The 12500-nt window shown below is 36.0% G+C and overlaps 1 pseudogene; it reads right to left on the bottom strand.

The window, feature by feature from the left end:
• The window catches only part of LOC131968037 (Wilms tumor protein homolog), an 18069-nt pseudogene that overhangs the window by 1160 nt on the left and 4409 nt on the right, over positions 1-12500 (bottom strand).

The raw sequence follows: 12500 nt of genomic DNA, 5'->3' as shown, positions 1-12500 counted from the left end.
AAAACGATAACTAACTGAAACTGTATTTTGTGGTTACAAAACTAACTAAAACTAACTAAAATTATAGTGAAAATGTCCTTAGTTTTCATCTTTGTCAACTTTTTCATACGTAAACCTTTTTGGTTGATATGAAATCTATTTCATCTATCTGGTTTTATGACTTAATAAACTTATTGGGGCTGAGATGGATCAGACAAAGGAAATAAAGGAAACATTTATTGTGACCTTATTGAATCTGGACCCAACAAATACCCCATTACAAAAAACTAAAACTAACACTAAAACTAATAAAAACTAAACTAAAACTAAGCATTTTCCAAAAAATGAAACTAATCAAAACTAGCAAACTCACTCTAAAAACGAATTAAAACGAACTGAATTCGAAAACAAAAATTGACAACGAAAATAAAACTAAAACTGATGAAAAATCCAAAACTATTATAACCTTGACACACACACACACACACACACACACACACACACACACACACACACACACACAGTTGCAGGTGGAGCTGAGGTTAAAAATGTGCCTCAGACACCAAGAAAGCTAAATTCTCCCATAAGAGCCACCTTTCATTAAACACAGCAGACTCCACCATCATTATTCAGACCTGTCATGTGATTAAATGCACTGACACACACACACACACACACACACACAGTGGATTTATAGCCCCCCCCCTAAGGCCAGCCCCTCCATCAGCCCCTGGTGGTGATGTGGTGCCTGGTACCTGCTCATCAGGCTCATCAGCAGATATTATTCTACAGGACGCAGCGGCACGCAGCCAGCACCGCTCACATGGTGTTTCTGCTGAAGTCTTGTTGGAGTGGAGGCTGAGCACAAGATTTAAAGTAATGATCCAGGACACTTTCAAATAAATAGGTGTCTGCTTTCCTTCTCTGCTGCTGACTGATGGAGGCCGTCACTGACTCAGAGTCCATCAGGGTGGAGTCATGAACAGCTCACAGATAGAACGAGTAAATACACAGGAGTCTATTGGTATCCCAATAGATTTTATCCAGTAACATAGCAGCAATGTAGGATGAAAGCTCCATAGCAAGGTTATAATAGTTTTGGGTTTTTCATTAGTTTTAGTTTTAATTTCGTTGTGAATTTTTGTTTTCAAATTCAGTTAGTTTTAGTTAGTTTTTAGAGTGAGTTTTCTAGTTTTAGTTTAGTTTTTATTTTTTGAAAATGCTTAATTTTAGTTTAGTTTTTATTAGTTTTAGTTTTTTTGTAATGGGCTATGTGTTGGGTGCCAGATTCAAAGTGGTCATAATAAATTTTGCCTTAATTTCCTTTGGTTTATCATCTCAGCCCCAATAAGGTTATTAACTGTTTTGTATTTTGGTTCTAGTGTAAACATCCCAGTCTCAGTAAACATATTCACCATGTGTTGCATGTTCAAATAGAAACACTGAATTATGAATGAAAAAAGTTGACAGAGACAAAAAACTAAGGACATTTTCACTATAATTTTAGTTAGTTTTAGTTAGTTTTGTAACCACACAATACAGTTTCAGTTAGTTATCGTTTTTTAAAAACTCTTATTTTTATTTCAGTTAACGAAAATGTTTTTTCAATTCTAGTTTTCGTTATTTCGTTAACTATAATAACCTTGCTCCATAGGTCCCCCATCCTGGGTGGAGGGGTGATAAATGGTAAATAGACTGCACTTGTAAATGTTTTTCTAGTCTTTGAGCCGTCTGTATTTAACAATACAGACGGCATTCATTCTCCCATTTACACACATTCATCCTGGAGGCCAAGGCTAGCCTGCATGGTGCCATCTCCACCATCAGGACTCATTCACACAGAGATCAACGCTCCATCAGGAGCACTTTGGGCTTCAGGATACTTGGACATGCAGGCTGCCACGGTCGGGGATCGAACCAGCGACCTTCCTATCCGCCCTGCCAGCTGAGCCAAACCAACCCTGGTTCTCTGGTGTTTGTGTCCCATTGGATGTGATGAACAGAATCAGCTCTAATCCTGTTATTTTCCCAAACAACCAAGTAGTTCTGGTGGTGATTTAGTTCCACTTCACCACGTTAACATCTGGTAAAAACAGCAATTGTCACATGTTTAACCCTTTATCAGGCAAAGAGCTATATTTGGTAACTTCAGGTAATATTTCGAGAAAAATGTTGCAAATTTACTAGATTAAAGTGGCAAATCTACAAGAAAAAAAGTCGCATATTTAAGAGATTTAAAGTGGCAAATCTGCACACAAAAAGTCGCGGATTTACAAGAAAAAAGTGGGAAAAAAGCAACTTTTTTCTCCCAGATTCACCACTTTAAATCTCATAAATCTACGTATCCTCAAAATATTATTTTCGTATGTTTTTTTTACACATCCTGGCTGTATGTAATATCCTCCAATATTCTCTAGGGTTGAAATTTGGAATTTGCAAGTATTTCAATGAGTGTCCTATTAAGGGTTAAAGTGGTGAATCTGGGAGAAAAAATGTGCTTTTTTCCACTTTTTTCTCGTAAATCTGTGACTTTTTTTCTTGTAGATTTGCCACTTTAATCTAGTAAAGTTGCAACTTTTTTTCTCTCGAAATATTACCTGAAGTTACCAAATATAGTTCTTTGCCTGATAAAGGGTTAAAACAGTCATTTCCAGTCAGATATCATAGAAACTGTAAAGTATTGTGTTGGACAAATGAAACCTTTGACCTGGTGACAGTGCCAGAGAAAAGATCAAAAGATAACTAATGATAATAATATGATGATCCTTTCAAAAGTCAGGACATTTTACTCATAACCACAAATCTCAACCTCATGGTGACGCTTTATAAAAACAGTCAGCAGGTTATCAAAGTCACTAGGATTCATCCTCTGGGAACCATGAATATCTGCTCCAGGTCTCCCAATAGTTGTTAGAATATTTAGTCTGAGTAACAAAGAGACTAAATCACTTCAGCCGTACAGTTAGCGTAACTAAAAATGTCATTAAAAAAACATAAAAAGTTATATATCTGCATTACTGCATATTCATATTTATTTATTCTGCACTGGAATTCTACTCCTTAATACTTACTCCTTCTTTAGACACTTTATTTTTTATTGTATTTTATTGTATTTTTATATTTTATTGCTTGAAGTATGCCTAGGTTGTTCTTTTATTTAATTGTGTTGTTATTGTCTCTGTGTGTAATGCTGCTGCTACACTGGAATTTCCCAGCTTGGGATAAATAAAGTCTGTCTATCTGTCTATCTATAAGAATAAATGTCCCTATTATTCTGGAAATTTAGCATAATGTGCACAGAGAAACAGAAACACAGTATTCCATTTAACTCAAAACTCAGACGAACACAAGCAAAACTATCAGTGACGAGCTCCCACTGAAGTGTTTTTGTGATGTGAGTGGAAAAATTCAGACTTCCGAATTCCAACTTTTTCATATGTTGCATTTGCTGTAGTGTGTGTGTGTGTGTGTGTGTGTGTGTGTGTGTGTGTGTGTGTGTGTGTGTGTAGATTAATAAGACCTCAGCATGTTTTCATCTCATGTTGTTCCAGCGGGCCGAGCTGACGGCCTGCAGAGTAAATACAGTCCTGCTGGTACCAGGCTGCAAGATTACACACTGACTCAACTCTCAATATGATTCTCCCCAGCCATGTGTGTGTGTGTGTGTGTGTGTGTGTGTGTGTGTGTGTGTATGTGTGTGTGTGTGTGTGTGTGTGTGTGTAGTATTTACAGAGGATTCATTCTGTTCCACCATCTTTGTTAAACACCACTCTAGAGGCATGCAGAGAATGTTTCATCTAGAAACACAACAACAGTTTGAGAGGAGGCGTTCACTGAGGAGGTAACTTCATTAACATGTGTAGTATATAGTATATTATATTGCTACATTCTGAAGAAGTTGATTTAAAACCTGTAGAAGATGTAGGATATGTTTCTGAAAGGCACATACAGGTAGTACTAACCTGTAGTAGCAAAAAAAAATGTTTTAAATAATATTATCTGCAGTTTCCTCTGGTCAAGTGATGAGTTTGCAGCATGCAAAATATACATTTCACTGCAAAAAAAAGAAAAGTTGGGTGAACTCAAAATTTCAAGGCAACAAACTTTGATAAAATTTTAAGTTGGACAATTAAACTAAATATTTTAAGTTTTGTTTTTGCGTCTGCTCAACTCTGAATTCAGATTATTGAACATATAATTTTACATTGTAATAACTTTTAATCCTTACTTCTGCTAACTTCTGCAATGTGCTGAATTGGCACGATTGTAACGCCGCTATGAAATGTTAGCTAATGTTGTGACCACAATTTTGAGTTAGCATTGATACGCTAATGGCTACTCTTGTAGCTGTAACAAGCAGCGCCGCTAGCATCAGTTAGCCGCTAGCATCAGTTAGCCGCTAGCATCAGTTAACTGCTAGCTTTCGCTAATGACCGAATTTCCCAACAAAGAAATAAGAGTTATCAGAACTATTGTCCCTTGTTGTGAACCCCAACTTAAAGATATAAGTAACAACAACTCACCAACTTGTTTTTGAGCAGACAACTGGCTTCCTTTGTTGTGCTAACTTACATTATTGCCCTAAATGTCAATAATTTATATTTCCAAGTTTTACCAACTGAAATCACTGTTTTAGGCCAAAAAATACTAGTTGGCTTTTTTGCAGTGTTCTTGATCACCGAGGAATAGGAGTTAGTGAAACTAGATGTGAGGAGGAGCAGGGAGGATGAGGAGGGATGAAGGTTACAGCAGGAGGAGGCTGGAGGTCAGCTGGCTGAGATGACTCTGACTTGATGAAGCCATCAGCGTGATTTTATGTATTAGAAAATGTCTTACGTAACATACCAAATATGCACTATGTTAACGCCTCACTGGAGGAAAACAAATCCTTCAATCAGAAAACAATTTTCATATGAAATCCTTTTTTTTTTTGCATTTTTGGGAGGTGATGATGGAAAACATTTTGGCAAAGTATGAAAAATATGAGAGTAAATAATAAAATAAATGATAAAATAATGATTAATGATACTATTAATGTTATTAATACCACTTGTGCTTTTTCCTATAATATGATGTTGTAAACAACACCAGCCTAGAAATACAAACACATAAAAAGCTTCGACACACTTCACATCAAGATTAGAACTAAGCGACGCATCCATGGGACCAAGAAAAAGGAGGTTTGTCTCCAAACAGCAGTTTGTTGAGTGGAAACATTGTGAAATGTAACATTCCTGTCATTTATCTACTGCAGGAAATCACTGACGGTTTTGGAAAAACACCTTCATGTGATTCAATCGCAGGCTTTTACTCCATTTACTTTTATATTTTAGTTTCTTTTGTTTTACCCAGTGAAATTAGCAACAAAACATAATTAGAAAATCCGGTAACGCTTTATAATAAGGTCCTTAATAACCATTCATTAACAAGTAATAAGGCATTGTTCTCGCTTTAGATCCGCTAGTTGCAAAAAGCATAGTTAACTTATAGTTCACTTATAATAGATGAGCAATAAAGTATATTTTAATATCAATAAGCAAACAAAATAAGATTAATAAAGGCATGGCAAAGACATAATGGGTGGGTCATGGGTGTTTGTAATGCCATTATTAACACTTATATAAGCTTATAAACACACAATAATGTTAATAAGCATCTTGTAAGGACTTACAAGGGCCTGATTACTTGTTAATTAATGGTTATTACAAGGACCTTAATATAAAGCGTTACAGAAAATCCTTTCATAGCTCAAAAATCTGAACAAAACTCAGTGATGTAGGTTCCCACAATAAAAAAGATTATCACCATATTTCAGGGTATGTTTGCTATAACAATATTCCTGACGATATTACAAAATACTGAAAAATATAAAGAAAATGTTTTTTTTAGTCTGTATAAATAAATAAAACTAAAAATAATACTCTTGACTCTTGAGTATTAGCAAATAATAAAAAGACGGATCGGTGGGTCGGGGTTTGACTGACTGACGGCTGACAGACACATAACTTCATATTATGAATATTGGAAATATATTTTCAGTAGCTTGAAATGTGGCGTTATGAGAGTCTGGCGGGCCGCCACGGTCGAGGTAACTAATGGAAACCCTCACGCCACTACGTCAACAAGTAGGAATGATGTCGATATCATGATATGCATTTTATTTATTCATCTAAAAATGATCCCGGTATAAATGTGAATGATACGATATGGCACGCCCCGAATACAGTCATGGAAAAAATAATTAGACCACCCTCATTTTCTTCAATTTATTGTTAATTTTATTGCATGGTACAACTAAAGGTACATTTGGTTGGACAAATATAATGATAACAACAAAAAATGACGAGTTAAAATAACTTTAATTAAGATAAGATACACCCTGAGGAACACGCGTTGGTGTTAAATGTAAAATAAAAGCCTGCATTTTTTCTTTTGAGACAACTTTAATTAGGAGTTTAACTTAATAGCTGATATGTAACCATTTTCTATGGTTTTCTTGATAATGATTTTAGTTATTTTCAAGAAAACCATGTTAAATGTCTAGATATCAGCTCTTAAATTAAACTCTTATGAGCTAGTTTTGTTGTTTTCATTATATTTGTCCAAACAAATGTACCTTTAGTTGTACCAGGCATTAAAATGAACAAGAAACTGAAGAAAAAGGTATGTATATATATACTGTATATGTTAATATATGGAGCAACATCACCATCCATAAAGCGACATCTCTGTGTGACTATCTAACAATTTACCAAAATGTAAATTCTTGCATTTGAATACAGAAGGAACACTACTGGAAAGCTTTGACTGATACACAAAAACAATAGAACCCACATTAACAGATAACACATATTGTTGCTAAAATCAACAGTGCTTTAGATCTTAAAGCAAGAATATCCATATGACAAAATAAACACCAGTTTTAATGTTTTTCCTGGCGTATCATGTGTTCTGGAAGAACCCATCAGAACAAGTCATGTCAAAGAAAAGAGCAGCGCTGAGAGAAGAGATTACAATAATCACGATTGGCCCGCGTAGTTCTGTCAATGGCAGCAGAATAACTTGATTTATGATTCTTTAAAAATATTTTCCAATCAGTAAATCAAGCGGCTCTCCTTCAGAGCTTCCTGATACTGTTAGCTGACTTCCTTCAGTGGCACCGTGACTTCACAGCTATCACAGGTATGCACACAAACAACATCCCAGTTCAGGACTCTGGGATTCTCATGGCTCAGTAGCTGGAAAGCTCCCAGAGGAAGGAGAAGGAAACCAGACAGGAAGTGGCTGTGGCCCACAGAGCGGTCTGAAGGTGGACTTCCTGTTCAGAGCTGCTTCCACCACCTCTAACGGGACCAACAATGGATACTACTGCTGCTGGTGGTTTCATTAAAATAGATTTGGGAGAGAGTGCTATGCATGTGTGTGTGTGTGTGTACTTGTCCTTTACACATAGTGAGGACCATAATACGTTTTGAACCAACAGAGTGAGGACACTTTGAGAAGTGAGGACATTTCAGTCGATCCTCACTTTTTAAAGGCCGGTTCGTGGCTCAGACTTGGTTTTGAGGTTATGATTAGGCTATGATCAGGTTTAACTAAGGGTTAGGGTTAGAGTAAGGGGCCGACAAGGGTCAATACAAGAGAGGAGACGTACAAGGTTGTGTGTGTGTGTGTGTGTGTGTGTGTGTGTGACCAGTGACTAGCTCCCACTCAAGTATTTTTGTGATGTGAGTGGAAAAATTCAGACTTTTAAACTTTTTCATATGTTGCATTTGCTGTAGTCTGTGTCTGTGTGTGTGTGTGTGTGTGTGCGTGTGCGTGTGTGTGTGTGTGTGTGTGTGTGTGTGTGTGTTACCTGTTGTAAGGGTTCCTCAGCAGCAGAGCCTGGCTGCCTGTGCAGCTCTCTGAAGGTGTGTGGCATCCGTAGACAGGAGGAGCTACAGGATACTGCTGCTCAGCTGTAACACACACACACACACACACACACGCACACACGCACGCACGCACACACACACACACACACACACACACACACACACACGCACGCACGCACGCACACACACACACACACACGCACACACACACACACACACATGTATAATATATAATATGTGTGAATGTATTTGTGCTGCTGTAAAGATGAAGGTAAAGTGCTGGTGCCTGGCTCAGAGGAGACGTTGTGTTTGAACTCTGCCCTATGGCCTTTTTCCTATTTTGATCCATTTTTCACCATCTTCTTCTACAAATAAAAGCCCGTCACTTCCTCTCTGAGCTCCTCCAGCTTCACTGTGGTGAATGGCTCCCTCGACATTTCTCCGCATTCCAAAAATCACTCTCTGCTCCGGCTCTCCCGGTTATCTTTGCCGTAAAAATGAGCAGAAATTTACAGCGGCGACTTCATAAAACACATTTAAATATTTACCAATAACATAAGCATGACGAGGGGATTAAAGGGAGAGGTGGGCGGATGAAAGAGGAGCTGAGAGGAGGAGGGGAGGCAGTCTGAGTCAGGATGTGGCTGATTTATCCGTCCGAGTGGCGAGGTCAGTGAGGAGACGTCAGAATCAGGGACGAGAGAGCAGCTGCACTCACACACTGCCTCTAACACTCACACAGCTGTTTACTGAAACAGGCTCTGCTGCATTGTTGGTGTTTTTCTTTTCTTTTTGACGATAAAAATAAATCATCAGATTATTCTGAATGGTTCAAGGTCTTTTGCAGATTTGTGTGGACTGTTTGTAAGACTTTTGTTAAAAGTTACATTTAAGCTTTAATATCATTTAGACTGGGAGACAATGGAACATATAACATAACAGAACGCAGAAACATTTAGTTAAAATTGACCTGAATGTCACCTTCTGAAATCTGAAAATGATTATAGAAATATGTAAATTCTGTTAAAATGTCAGTCATTAAAGAACACACAAGGGACCAACTAGAGCGCTAAACAACAGAACAGTTGGGATGTTGAATAAACAGAAAGACATTCTGCTGATTCAGCTGAAACATGTACAAAGACAATATTTTTTTCAAAACTCAAGCAACTTATTTCTGTAAATGTACTCTCTGAATTTGATGCATTTTGTTTGTATTTTTGTTATCCACAGCGTCCCAGAGATGCTAAAAGCTAATACATGCTTGCCCACAATCCTCTGTTAATTGTGATATGTTTGGAATAGATTGATTAATAAAGTTTTAAGAAGATAAACTCCTTATCTGTCAAGAATAAAACACATTTTCACAATCATTTCATGGAAATGGGTAAAAAAAAAAAAAAAAGGGGCAACTTTATGGGCAACTGCTGGTTATTAATTTCCATGGCAATGATCTCTATTTAAATTATTATTTCAATATTAATTTAAATCGACTGACTTTGTCATAATTCACTTTGTTATATTACTAAATGAGTCCGTTTCTACTCTCTGTCTTGTCTGATCAGTTTGTTCCTGATGACTTCATATTATTGTTTTCTGTTTCTGTATTAATTAGTGCTTTTATATAATTATAATTATAATTAGTGCTTTTCAATTATTACCAGTGTTTCGGGGTCCCCCAGTCAAAAGCACCCATGATGCAGTTTAAGGGGGGTTAGGGTTATAAAATATAATAGATAATTTAAACGTTGCCATGGGTCACAAAATAAAAATCACACACTATCGGGGGACACATAGTTCCTCATATGCTCTTACATACAATATGTAAATTAACCATAACCTATTCCATAATGATATTACTCTTTCTTTCCTTCAGAGGAAATTAAATACATAACTTTACATTTACTCTTGGGTTCCCCAGAGAGCCCATTCTGTTGTCCGTATATGTTAAATATGATGGTAGAAAGGGTTAAATTAAATGTTAATCACATATTTAAATGTGTTAAATTCTAAATAAATCAATTATGTTAATTTTTAATATTAAAAGTAGTCAACAAACAAGCTCAAATGACCAGAAAGCGGACAGAATCCAAACTGCTGGTTGATACTGTGTTTCTGATTCATGTTGGTGAATAAATCTACAAAGTTAAAGTCACTTCAACCTTTTCTATCCGTTTATCCAGTTTGCTTGACACTACACTGTAATAAATTATTCTGTAGTCATTTCATTTTACTTCATATATTTGATAAAATGTATTAAATATAAATGTGTCCTTGATTTTGAGGCAGTTGTTTAAGTAACTTTAATATAAAATGTTTGAGATAGAATCTACTTATTTTGACCACATTAAATATAATCTTTATGTGTCTGTAATTCTAAATCAAGAGAATTTTGAATGAATCCAACACAATAGAATTAGTCCGTTTTTAATTGACAGGCACTTCCTGTTAAGTTATTAACTCAACTTGTGACGTAGTTAGATTTAATTAATAATATTGTGATCTGCAATCTGTTGCCTCAATTTTATTGAGTAGCTATTGTTTATCTTTTTTTTACAGTGTATGGCATTTTTAACCCTCCTGTTATGTTATGTTTGTTTTCTCAGGAGCAGCAATAACCCGGGGCATGTCTAATCATCCAAAAGTGAAACTAAAAAATAAGCATTGTTTATATTTCATTAATAACTAACTCAGTCAGTATTTAGTGCAGTGGTGTTCTTTGCATGGTTCAATGAGGATAATTTACTCTTTTTTCATTGGAAAAATGCACGTTAAAACTTTTTAATGTACAATGGAAAGACCTACATATAAATTAATGGTTTTACATGACATTGATTTTAATATTTTACACTTTAATATTTTTTTCTTTTTATAAAAAAAAAACTTTTAACTATTTTATTTTTTTTAGATTTTTATACTTTGAGCTGCATGACATAAGTGGAGTTGTACATTAAATCAGACTGATAAACTGACTTACCCATAGTGCTTTGCTGGGTTAGAGAGTCTTCATGTTTGAAGGAATGGTTGGAGAACTGGGAGCTGTGGTGTGTCGGGGTGTGACCGTAGTTACCGGCTCCGTCGAAGGCAACCGTCCCATAACCTGCAACACATGAATAAATAATACAAAATAAAACAAAGTCACGGCATATTCAACTTCTGCTGTCTTTAATTTCTCCCACTCAATGAGATCAAAAGTCCAAATAACATATTTTCTGGTAATTATTTGCTTTGAATATATTTTTTCTGCCTATGAGAACAAATGTTTTTTAAATAGTAACTACAAGTTTACTGTTATATTAAAATAAGTGTCAAACTGAAGTGAAATTCCTTCGCTCCTCTTCTCTTACAGTTTAAACACATAATGAATTATTTTGTGTTCTGGTGCCGTTTTGACAAATCATTAAGTGGAAATAATCAAATTAAATCAGGATCAAATTAACCTGGCAGTCTTTAGACAATATTTTTGCAATTGATTTGATGCTGATTTCCAGTTTATATGGATATTATTACATGAATGAACTGTTGAATATTTATACACACTTCTATATTTCAGGTAAATTTTGATGTGAAATAGCAAAAGCAAAGCAACAGATACTCCAGACAATATAATATATAATATATAATATATAATATATAATATATAATATATAATATAACCCAGACAGATGATAGGACAGCCTTTAGGTGGGAAAAGATTATTTCTTCAAATTGGTTTTATGAAACAACATGATGCTGGCACTCATAAATATGTACCTGAACACACACACACACACACACACACACACACACACACGCACACACACACACACACACACACACACCCACACACACACACACACACACTCTCTCTGTTGTTGTGAAGAGACTGGATGTGTGTCTGACATCCAGACCAGAACTGACTCATGACTCAGACTGACCTTAAGGGCACAACACACTGCAATAAATCACCCAAATACACACACACACACACACACACACACACACACACACACACACTATCTCTCCCCTACATGCTTCATTAATTAAACGCAGCACTTTCACTCACTTTTCTCAGTGATCATTGGGTGAGAGGAGAGAGGGAGGAGAGGAGGAGAAGAAACTCATTAAACATCTCCATTTATCTTCCACTCACCCCTGTCTGACTCCTCTCTCTCTCTGTGTGTGTGTGTGTGTGTGTGTGTGTGTGTGTGTGTGTGTGTGTGTGTGTGTGTGTGTGTGTGTGTGTGTGTGTGTGTGTGTTGAAGTCCAGCATTATGGTGACAAGCGATCGGGTCAATTTGTATTCAAGTTTAAAACATAAAGTCCGGAAATACTCCAACTTTATTTCTTTTTCTTTCCACAAACTGAAATTCTATATTGTGTAAATACATTGAGATTGAGATTTAAAGTTTCTTTTAATTGTTGGGAAAATCCATTATTTTATAATGTTAATTCCTTCAAATGTATTTTATTTTAAGTCCCTATAATAAAACCCTTTTATTCTTACCATCTTTACTTCTTTAAGACGAGCCGTCCTGATGATCGTCGTTATCACGTCCTGCTGCTGGAACACTCTACTGATAAAACTACCTCACCTGTTTAATACTCTTTAACTTGTCAAACTAATAGAAAGTCACATTTAAAAACTGCATCACAAAACACATCCTG

The sequence above is a fragment of the Centropristis striata genome, unplaced genomic scaffold, assembly GCF_030273125.1.
Source record: "Centropristis striata isolate RG_2023a ecotype Rhode Island unplaced genomic scaffold, C.striata_1.0 Scaffold_66, whole genome shotgun sequence".
Taxonomy (NCBI): domain Eukaryota; kingdom Metazoa; phylum Chordata; class Actinopteri; order Perciformes; family Serranidae; genus Centropristis; species Centropristis striata.
Note: the sequence above shows the minus strand (reverse complement) of the source record. Positions and strands in the feature narration are given on the sequence as shown.